General features: G+C 40.0%; 1 protein-coding gene across 1 annotated transcript in view; it reads left to right on the top strand.

Moving 5' to 3' along the window:
* LOC117271929 (FERM domain-containing protein 5) overlaps positions 1–15,343 on the top strand; it is a 96,884-nt gene that overhangs the window by 43,499 nt on the left and 38,042 nt on the right. The window lies entirely within an intron of this gene.

Below are 15,343 nucleotides of genomic sequence, written 5' to 3' on the forward strand. Positions count from 1 at the left end.
ACATGCTGTGCTGCAACTGAATTGCATTTTAATGACTCAGCAAAACCCATTTTCTGGCTTCCTTTGCATCCCTCTTGGTATTTGCAGGCCACTGTGATTGTGTACTCTGCCAGCAAACGCTATCTTTGAAGTCGCCATTTATGTGGCCTCCAGCGACGTGTTTCCCAGTCTGCTGTCGATGACAGAATATAATGTAGGAGGCTGTGATGAAATTTAGTCAAAGTCAGGGACGATGTCTTCTGCTGTCTTAAAGACAAGACTAAATGCAGCCTCTTGGAACAACACATCACTCAGTACATGCTTTAACAAATTAAAAGTTCTTCGGACTTATTCTATTACAAAAATAATTCAATTGAAATAACATGAAAGGGCAAAAATATTGGCAAAATGGAAGTTAAGTCTTTTATTATGTATTAAAATGTTAAAACCCTGAGTTATCTTTGCTTCAAACTATTTTTCTGATGATTAAATGCTCTGTAGTGGTTGTACTTAAGCAAAAATATTTCTAATTAATTAACTTTATCTGCATATTTTTATTAAATCAGAATTCCTCACTGTACTACACGTACAGTCTAAAACAAATGTTTACCATTTCACAGTGTATTGTGGATTGTCCATAAATATGAGACAAATTTTGTATACGTACATAAACGTTTTTTGTTCTGATGAATGTCTCCTAATCTTTTCAATTATTATAGGATTTGGCCTAGTTCATTGTCTCTGGAGCTGTACATGGCACAATGTCTCAAATTAGTAGCTGACCAAAATCCCTTACCATGTGTTCATGGCAGACATTTAGTAAGACCAGCCTGCAGCACTGATGTAGTTTTTCCTGCGTTTTTTTTAAAACAAGCTGATACTTTGCCTGCAAATTTCTGTGCCTCCTTGCTGTATTAATAGATAACACTTTTTTTAAAACTGTCATTTTTGAATTTCAACACATCATTTTGTCTTTTCAATGAGTTGGAAACATAGGAAAAGCTTTCCTCTTTCAGATTAAACCAACTGGGCTCACATACTTGCAAACGTACTTCTTAAAAAAAAAGTTTAGTGAATTCTAAACTTGTGCTAATTTCCTACTTTTGTGAGGCAGACATGGTGAGTGCTCCCCAAAAGCTCTTCCACTAATGGAATCCAGCAGGCTGACTATATTGACATGATGTGACTGGACTTTCTTCTAGTTATACGAGGTGGTTTGCAGTAACTCTTGTCATCGGAGATGTTTGATTCTGACGCCGGAGATGTAATGTGACAGAGCTGGAGGACGACGAGAGCGGCCAAGGAATGCAATAAAAGACTACTGAGCTCATATCACAGCAGTGGTGCAAATCTAGGAAATGAATGTGCCTTACAGTCAATGCAAGTCAGTGAATGGTGATGTTGTACTCTGAAAAAAATAGCTGTGTCTGTGTGTGCACCTGCTAACACTTAGACGCTACAGGCTTTAATGTGATAGGTTCCATATAACTGCACTGGAGGATGTAATTGAACCGTGAGGTGCTGGATAAAAGACAGCTGGCTGTGGAGCTGTTAGGAGGATTTGGTTTGGTAGGAAAAGCATGAAAAAAATTTAGCATCTGTCTAAAGTAAATAAAATGCCTTATTCTGCAGTCTTCAGCTGGAACATGTGAGGCAGAAGCAATAGACTTCTCTATCCTCCAGTGGTCTTTATGCACTGACCCTGCTGTCTGTGTTTATGCACTGGCCTGCCTTTGCTTTGAATCAGAAACACAACTTCCTCTCTTACTGCCTTTTGTGTGCTCTTCTTCCCTATGTGTATTTCATTTCCCACTGTTTGAGAAACCTTAGGAAACACCTGACTGTTTGTGTGTTGTAGACCATGATGGGAATAAACTGGTACTTTACAGGAGGGAAGTACACCTTTCATCTCAAAATAGATCATTTGACAAACACCAATAGCCTAGTTGAAGAGGTTTCAGAGTGCTGCCCCTCAGCAGACGGAGTAGACTTTATAGACTAGAGGTTGGAGATGTGGATAACAGCTCAGCGGGAGCAAAGAGAGCCTTTGATAGTGCTTCTTTATCCTGCAGGCACCTGCTTTGACTCCAGAGCTTTCTTGTTTAAGACCTTTTGTCTCTACCAGGTTTCAACTTTGAAACAAAGTTTTCAAAAACCTCTTCTGTTTCCCAGCTCAGTAGTGATGGGAATTGTTAAGGGTTAATATAGCAGTATCCAAATTTCCATTGGGAGGACTATGTATACAGTCACTCAACTTCCTTCACTGTCAGCTGTCATTTTATTATCAGATAAAAGCCGATAATGGTGATGTTTTCAGACTTAAAAGCCACTCTTTGCTCATGTGCCTTCATCTATTCAGAGATACTGTATGTGTGCCTAATAAAAAAACAGTTTCTTCAAAGAGACTAACTGCCAAAGCCCACTTTCTGTTTATTCAGTCATGCAGTTAAAATGCCATCCATCCTTTACCCTGAATTTCCTTGTCATAGGTATAGCTACAACACACTGGCGTTTTTATCACCAGGAAATATTTTTTCTATTCGATGTGAGCCTTATGGAAAGGTCAGAGGGGAGAGTGCAATGCGGTGATACAAGTTGGCACCTTATTAGCACATGGTGAGATGTTGGTATTTGGGTGAACATTGGGTCACAAAGTCAAAGCACCAAGCCAGATTTCTGAACAGTGTAATTCAGTTGATGATTTCCTCCAATGATATGTTGATGTTCTGCCAGACTACATGTGCAAACCATAGACAGTATAATAAAGATGGACAACATCTTTTGACAGCTCCCCAAAAGTAAAGCCAAAACATCTCAATCGCCCCATGATGGCTGGCTGCCTCCTTCATGTTAGTGGATGGAACATGGTTTGTCATTTTGAAAAGTTATCATGCTGATGTTTATTCAAGTGTTCATTTTTCTCAGAAGTTTGGTTTTACTTAGCTATTTGATATAAAAAGGGGTTTAATTTTATGATTGACAGCTGTGTGTATCAATCGGTTTGATCCTAGGCTGTAATTGTAGTATATACTGGGGGTACATATCCCCCACAGTGTTTATACACAAAAATCTGAAAAGAAGTTTTATGCACAGCTAGAATGAGGAGACTCTTAGCTTTCTAAAGACATAATTATTGTTTAAGTACTTCAACGTTTGTAGGACAGCGACACAGCTGGTTCGCCTTCTAAACTAGGAGTGCACGCTGTACTTTGGGGGCTGTCCCCAGGTGAAAAATACACTACACTAGCATGCCCAACAACTCGGTATAGGAAGATGAGAGAATATCGAACAGTGGTCCGTTTGATGATAAAAGTTAGCTTACACAGTTAGCAATGAACTTCACAGGACAATATTTACACTTTGGATTCATTTTTGTGAAATCCATTTTAATTCTTTTAATTGGTCGACCCTTTTATGGAGCAAAGGAATATAAATAATCATGGAAAGGACACATATTCGTACTGTAAGACTGCATCAGAGGAAGAGAATCAGCACTTTTTCTTCCTCTCTCTTGTTTACCATGACAGTAAATCTGAATGAATTATACTGTGGTACTGATGATTTCCCTTAATTGAACTGAGACATTGAATTGTGGAGAATCTCACTGAACAAACGATGTGCAGCATGTCCATACTGACAAAAGTTAACCTTAAACTATTGTGATGCATAATGCTAAGCCACTTACAGCTATGGTGTTGATGTTTTTGTGAGCTCGGACTGCTTCTGGGCGGAGATTTCCCCAGCCAATGAGAGAGTGCAGGTGCCGTGCCCGAGCGTGTCCGAGCGTGTCCAAGCGTGCACCAGCGCAAGCCTTGCCTGAACCTCTTCTGTGAAGCTTTCTTCCTTACCTCCAGGCTCCATACACCCAGGAGAGTTGAGCCTGATAGGAGGGGCCGAATTTGAATGTGTGTTTACAAACAGCAACTGGAAAATCCTCCAGACCCTACCTTTAATTTAACATCTAACAAAAGCCTCAAATGACAAAAAATAGAGATGTTGTCATATAAAAACCCAACAAAATACCATTATTAATAATTTCTACAGATTCTGTCATGGTACACTGCAGTTCTGCGTGTGGTTTGTGCAAGTGGTGTTGCTGTACCCCAGCAGAAGCCGTTGCTCAACTGCTGTGGATAAAATTAATGTCAAACACTGAACTGTCTTTATTTCATTACTTTCAAATGTACAAGGCTAATAAGTAGAGAACTAGAATGTAATAGGAGTGTTACGCAGGCTATATTACGGTTGATGTTGACTGTGTTTCATAAAAATGAGATTTCAAAAATGACATAGTATCATATATCATAAGGAATATAGTATGTTTTGCCATGAAAATATCCTAAAAAGTCATCATTTAGTGTCATATAAAGATGTCTAAGTATAGTACGTCATAAAAATGTCATTAAAAAAGTCATAGTGTATGCACATTTTCCTCCTGGCCCCCTAAAATGGCACTGAGTCATCAAAACTTCGAGAAGCCCTGGTTCAAGATTTTTGTTTCAAAATGCTCTTAAATGGTCAGTTAGCTGTTTCTAAAAATTTAGTGTATCAATAGTGCTGCTCGTGATTGGTTGGACGAGTGTCTGGGTTTCACCAGTACAAGATGGCAGCGGGCGGCCATATCTAGATATTTTGGATATTTGATGTGTTGTCGGTCTTTACAGCTGTTGGTCCAAACCTTTGGGCCATGTAGTTATAATTGTACGAGGTAAGTTAAAGCCCATAATTCTGTGTGGAAACTTACTGTATGTAATCAGGAATATTTTAGAGAATAATTACCTTATGCAATCATGGAAACACCTTAAATTGCTGTATGTTGCTTGTAAATGTGACTTTAAAAGTAAAACAAACTTAAGCAAAAGAATGTAGCATGCTCATACAGTGGTTAATGTGTGGTTCATTGTTTCACAAAATACAATTTAATGTTTGATTATGCATCAATACGTGTGGTGAGTGTGGTAACCAGGCTTGCAGTAACCCCATAAAAGTATGCTTCCAAATGGAGACTATATTTGTGGCATTTTACATTTTGCCTTAAAGTCTGCACTCTCCTCTGGCTGAGCCATTGTTGTAACGAGACACTGTAGCTGTCACTGATGATTAATCATTACACACACTGATTTACATTTGTCTTAAACAAACCCTTCCGTGCTCATGGTGCTGTGAGTTTATGAATGAAAATACCAAGTGTGCTTAGATACTTGTTCATTGTCCTTGTACACAACCTCTGCACTGATCTTTCCAATTTCGCCAATTAAAACCCAGTTTTTTATTTTGACCAGTACTAACAGGATCTTACAGTCTGTAGGAGCAGAGGTTTCTTAGATGATTTACTACTGTGAGCTACTGACTTTCTTTTTTCAGCACCTCCACTAGGTTCACAATTTCATATCGAACGATACACTTCCAAGCTGTGTTTTCACATCTGTGCGTATTCAGTGTTAAAGGTCCTGTGTGGGTGGTTAATCACTGCTCATGTGCTGAGGTTGTATGGCTGAGATACAGCAGAGGGCTGCGCATGCCTGCAGGTTAAAACAATGGAAAATACAATAGTGTAGTATTGTGTTTAGAGCAGGGTTATAAAAGGAGACATTTTACAAACAAGGCATCAGATCATTTTCACAAAGACTTGATATGAATGAATTTTAGGACTGAGAACATTTACATATAAATGTAGAATACAAAGTTGTGAACAAAGACACTCCTCTAATCTCTAATTTACAACATTGTGACCTTACTGTGTAAAACTGCTGCTCATGAATACACCATCTGTTTCTGGCATTTCTATTGTAAATAAAGGTGTTCAAATGGAGATGGTTTACCTTCTCTCCATGGGTAAATGCTAAGAAGGTAATTAAAGTGTGTGTGGGCAATTATGCAACTAAGCAAATACTCTCAGCAGGCATTTAGATGGTTTTAAAAATTATCTTATGCACAATAGAAATAATCCATATAACTCTGTGGAAATGAGTATCCAAGGAAGTTGGAATTCAGCAGAGTAAATGCCAATTTATTTTGCTCCACAATGGACAGTTTATGCAAATGTGTAAATGGAAATAGTTGGCATGTGAAGTTAGTCTTTCTTTGACAAGAAATGGTCAGATAGAATACATTTAAACAAAGAAAGCAAGGTGGAAAGTACACCATTTAGAACAGAGTGCTTAAATATAAGGCTTGTTTGATACTGTTTTTCCTTATTTGGCCTTTGGCTGTGAATCACGTGATCCCTGGGTGAGTGTACATGTACACACACACACACACACACACACACACAAAACACAGTTTAATCTTAGCAGCCAATGTGATTCACACAGTTTGTCTTATTGTAGTAAGAAGGATGGGTTCAAGACATAAAGCAGCATTCTCAGCCTTTTCTCTCCTCACATCCGCCCACTACAATGACCTTAACTGTAAGGGAGATGGCTCAGACGGCTCAGCGTGAGTTCAGCTGGTGTGAAGCTGCCTCTGTCAAAACTGCCTGACAAAGTAGTATCTTCTTTTTGTGTAAGCCTGTTGTGCTCTATTTTATGTATATGATGTGGGATGTTAAGATCAGCTGTGATTTCCTGAGGTGCTTCTTTCTTCCCTCGCTGTAAAAGACGTACCTTGATTTCTCTCAGGTTTCCATGCTCACCTCAGTGGCATGTCCAGCTCCCTCTATCAACAGATCAGTACAAGAGGGGAGCTGTTTTACTGCTGCTCTGGCTCAGTTTTCTATTCACAAAACCGTTCTGGCAGCATCCTGGCTGTTGTGACAGCACACTGACGGTCACATTGTCCCCAAAGGAAATAAACCAATTCATCCAATGCACAAGTGTGCTCATGGTGCATTCTGGGGAGTATGAGAGAAGATAATGAAAAACCTTTTGTGTGGAGGATACATTGCCTCTACATTGTCTGAGAGCATGTCTGTGTGCGCATGCACGCCATCTGGTACTGTGATGAAATAAGATAATGATAAACCTTGTGCATGTTTGTGTGTGTGTGTGTGTGTGTGTGTGTGTGTGTGAACTCTGAAACACAACAGCGTCCTTCCGAATCCTTGTCTGGATGCAAGCGCAGCAGATGCAGGGCGCCTCTTTCTATCATGGACCGTGATCAGTAACACATTTGACCCGCTGTGTTCTCGGTCAGGGCAACAGTATTGGCTGTTAGCACTTTTTACAGAACAAATCTCTGTCTGCGGTGTCAGAGCGCTAAGCTTTTTGTTACCGTCCTGCCCTAAGGCACTGCTCATAGTGTGCTGCCAAGGTCTTTCCAGAGAAAAATAAGTGTTTTTACAAACTATAAAGCTGTGTCTTTAGGTAGCACATTCTGTCCTTATTTATTTCAAATGGTGTATCACTGGGTTCTTCTTTCACTGATTCAACCACACGCAGTAAATCTTATCGCTTAATTTTTCACGGTGAGCCAAATGGTTGCTCAGCCAAATAATAACATCTATGCATTAGCAGCGCTCCTTGAATTAATCACTTAAATGGCCTGCCATTATCGGGCCTAGGAATCTGAGTAGTTGTTAGGTAAAGTGACCTCTGGGTGTTTACCTCAGTTAGCCTCTCAGTACTTGAACCACTTATTTCTGCCACTTTGCATGACTAAAAAAACATAGACGTCATCACCACAATAGTGTCTAGCTCATACTGCTTTAGAGTTGAAAACCAAGGGTGAGAAATCTTATGAATGCGTCTATTTTTTACTCCATTTTATCTTCAAGTGCATAAAAGCTACAGATGAATGGATTTTTTTCCCACACCATTACATAATAAGTATCACAGATGCGCTACAAGATGCAAAGCAAGTAGACACTTGAACACAGCCTCTACACTCTTAACATCTGAGAAAACAAACCGTGGATTTCGGTAGATCCATTGTCGCTTACAGTTGATTGATTTAGACGAAAGCAGTGTGACTGTTTTTATTCGCTGTGGCATTGTATTCAATGGCATGTCAAGTGTCCTAAAGCAGTTCTTCCCAACTGGTTCAGCTATGGGTTCCAGGTTTCATCTTGGTCATTAGTTCAAGGTCCACACAGTTTAATACATTTGGCATCATACTTGCATTTGGCCATGTCGTCGAGCTAGTTTGCTGTCTCTGTGAAGTAGTTGTCCACCAGTCACTCACTTTACAGCAGGAAACAGCACTTCAGAATAAAGGCTCTGTGCCAAAATTTCACTGTACTTAAACATAAAAAGTGTTTTTTCATATGTGCCATGTTGGCAAGTCACTTGCAGTCCATTCAGAATGGTCTTGTGATCCACTAGTTGGGAACCACTGACCCAGAGAATAACTATCTTCATTGTACCACATCTATAAAGTCTTGCCTAAACAAGCTGTAGTTTAACAAACTTCAAGCTTTAAATGTGATAATGCACATTTAACAGTCTATTATACATTATTTAAATTATGTTTTTTTAAATACTGTGCCTGTGTTAATGGTTTTTAGTTGTCTCATTTATGTATTTCTTCAGATTTATTCTGTCTTACACAGCAGCTGCAGTTTTGCTTCAGTTATTGTGTTTGCTTTTTAATTGGTCCCTTTTTGTTCTTGCTTTGTGATTTCCAGGAGAGCTGCTTGTCATCTGCTGAGCTCAAAGCTGCTATGCTTTACAGTAGAACATTTCTCACCGGTCCTTGTGGTCTGGGTCAAGTTTGTGTTGACTCGATGAGGTTAAACATGATTTCGATCTTGTTTGAACAGTTCAATAAAGATCAGAAAGTTTTCTGCCTTCTAATGCTCTCTGACGTATATTTTTTCCACCTGCCTTGTTCTCCTCTGGTGTGCATCTCTCTGTTGTTGGGCCAGTCAAGCGCACAAGTTGTTGATGTCTTTAATAATATATGCAGCAGAAAGAACAGCAGCATCTTGCAGTCAGGCTTTCCTTCTCCTCAGTGTGTTTGACTGTGGGATCAGGTCAGTAAGTGAAATAAGTGTGTCCTGTTAATGCACCATCAAATTCATACTCACAACATTTTCGATCACTGTAGCAGTGGGGCTCGATAGGAAGGCAGTGCCAATCTATTCATCAGTCCACTGGTTTGGTTCAGACTTAAATTTCTCAATAACTGTGGATTGCAATGAAATTCTATACATAGATTGATGGTCCTCAGAGGATGAAGCCTGCTGACTTTGATGATACCCTAACGATTTGTGGTTTTGAGTGAAATATCTTGTCAACCGTTGGATGGACTGCCCTGAAATTTTGTTCAGGTAGTCATGTCCTCCTTACAATCAACTATAAATTAAGTGGATACCTGACATTTCATCTAGCACCATCATCAGGTCAAAAAATGCCATTTGTCCAATACTTTGTTTTATGACCAGATACCCGCAAAACTAGAACATTCTCATAATCTTCAGTCCTTAGTGTGTATTGCTAATTGGAAAAGGTTTGCATGCTAACACACTAAACTGAGATGGTGAACATTGAACATTACACCTGCTAAACATCCGCATGTTAGCATGTTAGAGCTAAGCTTTATCAAAGAAATACTTAAATCAGTTACTCACACTGGCCTCTAATTTCCCGGCGCAGCGCAGGGTGGTGCAGGGTGGCGAACCCCGCACAGAGCTAGTGCTAGGTGCGCTGAGATGGGTGTGGCGGCGCAGCAGGGGGAGATGTCGACAGATCCAGCTTGGCGCAGTGACAGTTTCGTGCCAAAAGGCTTCGCCAAAGGTGCGCTAAAAGCTCGCCAGCTGAAACTAGGTCTACTGTCAGCGCAGGCAGAGCACAGCCGGTGTAAGTGGAAGTTTGGCTGACCAGCGGACAGTGCGCACACGTCACCAAAACCTCACAGGCAGGTTTCCAGAATGTCAGGCACATTAACAATGCAATAAATAGGCTACCCACAAAAACCACTATTCAATGCAACTATCTGCAATCAGCACATAAATGTATCTCTGTATCGACTGTCCTGTCACATCTGATGTCAGATCAAAGGGGATTGGCACCGTTTGGCACGTCTGACATGCGTAATGGAAACCCGTGGAGGTCTGCTCGCAGTTCGGTATATTCGGACACTGCGAGCTTGGACCTCCCGGACCAAAACATCAGTTTCCTCCTGGGAGAAGTTTGGCTGCATGACGCTGCTGCTCTCTTCTGCCATGGTGAATTGAGTAAACTCTCATTACGCCTTCGCGCGGTGCATTTAAGGGCGAGGAGAGGGGCTCATTTGATTGGTGTGATGTGAATTGGCTGTGTAAAACCCACTCCACGCCTTCTCTCCTCCCTCTTTCTGACTTGCACAAGTAGGAGGGACAGAGATGGGAAAGAGGAGTAGCTGCGCCAGCGTGCATGGTGTGCCAAACTTGCAAAATCCACCTGTCCACACCCAGTTGGTGAAGCGCAGGTGCGCTGCGCCTCCGCCTCCCCTGGTCTGCGAAACTAGAGGCCACTGTGTTATGTGGAATTCATAAAGAAAACTTTGTTTTTTTTCCCTTGCCTCCACGGTGCACGAAGAATCCAAAAACTGAAAAAATTCTTGAGGAATCTGAGTTAAAGGGGGTTGTGTTTCACAACAGCAAAACTATATCAAAACATCAGTTTACAAACTCTCACACAAGATGTGCAGTATAATCCTAGTCTTATTTATCCAGTCGTAAATCTCGGAACCCATTGGCTGTTGTCTGATGATGATAAAGCCTCAGGGGGCGAGGGCCAATATTTTGGGCAGATCTTGTGTAGCCAATGGCCAAGACTTCCTCCTCTGTTCACCAGTCATTTCAGCCAATGTGTTCCCCCTCTCCTCACAAACTGTTTACCTGCTGTTCCAAGTGTAATTGGTCAACACTACTCGGACTGCAAACGGACTACAAACAGATGCTCAGTCCTTCCCAAACACATCCAATTTAGCATATGAGTAGTGTGCCAAGCAAGGGTGTGCATATGAACTCTGCTCATGCATTTCACTGAGCAGAGCTGGAACACACGTGTCCAAGGGTGCTAACTGTTCATGCATAAGAGTTCTTATACTAGTAACAGTACAGCGAAAATGCATGTGGTTGGAAGTACTGAGCATAAAGCATAAATGAGACTTGGATTACACTGCACAAGTTGGGTGAGAGTTTCTAAACAGATGTTTTGATATAGTTTTGCTGTTGTTAAACATGCCCCCATTTCCACCTCAATTTATCAAGAACTCTATCAGGTTTTGGATTCCTCATGCATCATGGAGGTATGCAAGAACAACAAAGTTTTCTTCACAAATTCAACAAGCACAGGGTGAGTAACTGGTATGTCAATGGTAATTGTGTGGGTGAGGTATTCCTTTAATCTAACATATGTTTGTTATCTAGATTAAAACACTGAAGTGTTTATGGTAGAACTTCACATTTTATGGAGGCTAACACATTTCAATGACACTGAATTCATTTGGATGTAACATTACTTCTCAAACAATTCTAATCCAAAGGCTTTAATACATTTTGACTTGTAAATCTTGTTTCAAGTTCCTTCTCCTTTAATATTGGGTACTGTTGTCTTGCTGACTCATCATTTACTGTTCTACCTGATGTTTGCCAGAATCATCCATCTACTTCTTAGTCATCATTTCTCAGAAATGTGGTAGGAAAAGAACAAGCAGAGTAAACCAGACGACCCTTTTCCCAGACAAAATACTTCATCTGGACAGACCAGAAGCACTCACATGTAAACTTTGCATATGTACCACCACTGATGACCGCACTTACTAAGGAGCACATTATTTTAACACAGGTACAATACAACAGTTACAACAGATGATACAGCCTTGTATCGGAGCTCTGGCGCTTTTCGTCTCTTGTTTGTCACAATACGCTCCTAGGACAACAAGTTTACCATCATTATGCATGCAAGACAATATTATACCTTCTGTCAACGTATTTGAAATAAAGATGAGTGATGAGTTATTTTTTGTTTACCTGATTTTTATTTAAGTGTGAGCCCTTAGCATGCTCTGCTGTAATGAGCTTTCTATTGGAGCCTATCTAAAAGACCAGATGGTGCCGGTTTAAAGGAGTGGATTTGCAGTGATGCGTAAACTGCATCTGAAGGTTGATACAATGACAAAACACGAATGATGTTCTTACCATAATGTAAATAAAGTTTGGTCAAATTTGTATACAGTGGTCTTGGACCAACAGCCAACAGGAATTGCTGAATTACATGTAGGTTTGTAATTGCAGTTATACGTCTAAATAAGCTCCGAGACTAAAGTAAGGTCTTGTGAAAAAAAACCTCAGACTAATAATTTAAAGTGTGGAGAACATTACATTTCTATTTGCAGAACGTCTCCTGTGATGAGGAGCGATGTTCCAGATTTTTGGCACAGTTTAGTTGATCCAATTTAAAGTGTCCTCTCATTTCTTAAAAGGCTCAGTGCAGAATGACAGTAATAGTTTAATGTAAAAAAAACGGCACGTCAGTAATATCTTGAGGCCGGTGTCGACATCTCTTTTCGAAACTGACAATGACATCACTGTTGATCTGTGACATACATTGAATTATACTGTACATATTCCATTCTCCAGATGGAGACCTTAGTAGTATTTCTGCCCCTTATGCTCTGCTGACTGAGGAATGCAATAAAACATATTTGAGTTTTAACTATATTTTTGAGCTAAAAATTCAATATTCAGATATTCAAATTCAAGTATTACTCATTTTTCCTTTTTTAAATTTAGTGAAAAACCCAGTGTAGATTTATCTGCAATTCATGTATTATCAAATCATCTGCTTTGGATGCTATTAGATAAAATGGCTTGAAATAATACATTTCACAAATTGGTAAAAGTGATAAGCAGCTGACAGGAAAATGGAGAAACTGTTACTTTATATTTTCTCACTGTCATCTTCATCGTCTGTCATGTGTACAGATTATACATCTAAAACCACCAAGAAACACTGAACACTTTAATTTCTTTCTCTGATATCACCTGAAATGCAGTATCGTAGAGCGATTGCAGTTTTCAGTGGGCGCACATTCAAAAATATTATTTATCTAAGTCAAACTGTCTTTACATAAATACTCCCATGCTCACAACACCAGTTGGAAAAACAACAACATTATTTTGGCCCATAAAGGCATTTTTTTTACATGTTTGAAATAACCAAGGTTAGACTATCAGCCTATAAAATGTGCATTGCTACAGAGTTTGTTTAAATGCCAGACACTGCACCAGCTCTTACCTTTCTCCTCATAGAGCGAGCATTCAGCCGCACACCCACTTGACTCTGAAACATTTTCCTGGTCTGATTTTTCTTTTACACTTTATTTTATATTTCATGGCCACAGTCCATTGACATAGAGGTGAAACACGCTTGCTCTCTTCTGATAGTTTGTCCGTAGCTGCTTTGCTGACGACTTGTACACGTCATGAGCTTTTGCAATCATTCCTTAGATAGTGAGCCTTGGATCTTTTGTGTTGTCAGAGCGTTTTTGATGTGCCGTCAACAGTTACATGAGCAATGCCAGTGCAGTCATTACAACTTCCCGTCTGTTCACATAGTGACGTTAATGCGAGTCCAGGGACAGTAAACATGACTAAGATGTACTTTGCCGGTTTGATATGTTTGGCAAATGTGTGTGTTGAAAATAGTTGTGCTCGTGTTTTGTTTGCATCCTCCTCAAAGAACGCAGATCAAGCAAGGTCTGTTGAGATGAGGAAAAAAGCTTAAAAAAAATGTTGAAAATAGGATCCGGATTGAAAACTGCCAGAGTTATACCTAAAACTTTAAGACCCTGCAAGGACTTATTGCAAGTGCGCTTCTCGGTCCCTGGAGCTGGAGGGTTAAAGGAAGGACAGAGAGAACAGGTGCTCAGTGGTTTGGCTTCTTTTTATGTCATGCACATCAATGCCCTTTTCCTGGAGAAAAGCCTGAGAGACTTATCAACTGGGGCAACAAGACACTTTGTGACTGTTTTGTACTGTTGCTCTCTCTTCTACTTTATTATTTGTTCACCTTTCCTTTGTCATTTTCCTCTTCCACTTACCTTCATTTTCCATTTGATGGCTTTCTTCTCTGTCCAGTGCCTCTGTATTCTCTTCTTTCCTCTTTAAAAACCTTCCTTACTAGTTATAGCGTTACAGCAGCGGTGAGCACTCAGAGTACGGTTGCCCCTATAACTCTTATGGGTTTCCTTCTCTCAGGGCCACTTCTCTGCCATGGCATCTCTTTAATGGAGCCCCCGGGAGCCTGAGCTGCTACCTAAACGAGTAAGGATTTACACAACTGAGCACTGATTGTGAACACAGTCCCAGCTTCAGTGAAACCAAGGGCAATAAGATGGCAGCCTGCTGACAGTGAACGACTTTTTAAGAGGATGGCTGTCTTTCCGTCTCGCACCTAAGGGTTTCTTTTAAGGAGCATGTGAGTGAACATAAAAAGGCTTTGTAGAGGTGTATTGCAGTCAAGTAATTTCATACCTGAGAGCATGTTGTCTCTAGGAGTGGTACTGCATTGTACTTTAAGAAGCTCTCTAGATTGAAGACTTATTTTTCTGGAGGAGATTCTGTCTGTGGACCATGTGCTTGCCTGCTAGTGGACTGAAACTGTCTAATGGTAATGTTAGAAAACAGTAAGGTTTAATCTAGTAGTTCAACCTGTTTATAAACACAAACATTTGCTTTCTTGCAAACAATTAGATTAAATATCACTCTTATGTGTGTGCAAAGTATGCTAGAGCCAGAAGGAAATTAGCCTTGCTTAGCATAAAGACTGAAGCAGGGGAGACCAGCCCGGCTCTGTCCAGAGTTCAAAAATAGCCTGTCTACCAACACCTCTAAAGCTCATCGATTAACACATTTTAATTTTTTTTTTTTTTCTAATTCGTTTGTTTACACCTGCTTCCAGTCTTTATGCTAAGCTAAACTAAGCTAATCACATCCTGGCTCTGGCTCCACAGTGCACATGAAAGTGAATGAACGTATATTTTTCAAAATGCCAAACAGTTTCTTAAAGAAACCATCATCTGTAAGGTTTGGGCACAACTTTGATTGTCAGATCTGGAATCAGACACCAGCATAGCCAGATGGGAAATGTTACATTATGGTACCAATGGCTTAAAATTATTGCATTTTAAGGAAAATTATTGTAGGTGACTTGTGAGTCATAACCATGAGAACAAATAGGCATAAATGTGTAATTTAACAAAACACATAAATGACTATCATACACGCCTACAAATCTATCCACATTATTTTTTTTAAAGCAAGCTAACGTAGCTATGATGCATGGAAGGGGGTATGAGTCATTAAGTTCATCAGTCTGGCAATTTTTGTAATAGCCTATTGTTAGAAAATTAAATTATAAAACAGCATGACTGAAGGTCTGTCCATGTTCTGCATGAACCTATAGTTCAGGTTATTATCTAAACCCAGACATTTATT

The sequence above is a fragment of the Epinephelus lanceolatus genome, chromosome 2, assembly GCF_041903045.1.
Source record: "Epinephelus lanceolatus isolate andai-2023 chromosome 2, ASM4190304v1, whole genome shotgun sequence".
Lineage (NCBI taxonomy): Eukaryota > Metazoa > Chordata > Actinopteri > Perciformes > Serranidae > Epinephelus > Epinephelus lanceolatus.